Source organism: Callorhinus ursinus, unplaced genomic scaffold, assembly GCF_003265705.2.
Source record: "Callorhinus ursinus isolate GAN/ISIS: 27379988/994484 unplaced genomic scaffold, GSC_fseal_2.0 scaffold64, whole genome shotgun sequence".
Lineage (NCBI taxonomy): Eukaryota > Metazoa > Chordata > Mammalia > Carnivora > Otariidae > Callorhinus > Callorhinus ursinus.
Genome location: NW_027397126.1, coordinates 7,585,503 through 7,586,151, shown reverse-complemented (window position 1 = coordinate 7,586,151; position 649 = coordinate 7,585,503).

The window sequence follows — 649 nt, the reverse complement described above, 5'->3', positions numbered from 1 at the left end:
ATGGTGATGATTTTAAAAAGGAAGACTCACATGTGATTTTATTCTTGCTTTAAAATTCTCTACAGACAATGCTCCCCTTTATTGCCTGCATGGGGGCGGGGCGGACCACTCCGACTCCTCACCCTTGAGAGGCCACTGCTCCACCCCAAGTTTCTGAGGAAGAAAGTGGTCTAATCATTGTTGGCTTTGTGGCATTGGTACCGGCTTCCTATACAAAGGAAAGGAGAAGCAACAAATACTTCAGAATGATTGCCTAGAATGGGGCCAGGGAGTGGAAGTAAAGGGGCATAGATGAGTAAACAGGAGAGGGTCCTGAACAGTTAGCTCGAGGCTTATTAACTCAACCCTCTACGCTTGTCAAAACCCCTTCGCCACCATTCACCCAAAATAAACTAAGGAGAAAGACTACTAATGACTGATACTATTTATAAATGTCATAGTATGGAGGTGATGATAAAAACAGTACAGCTTTTACTTGGTTTTATTCTTGTATTAAAATTCATTGCGGACTGTTCCCCTGCTCCACAGGCTAACTACTGCCCTGTCCTTAGACTACTGATCACCCCAAGTCTCTTAGCACGAAAGTGGCCTAATCCATGTTGGGTTTGTGGCCTCCAAACATCTTCAGTCAATGAAAGTGGTATGATGT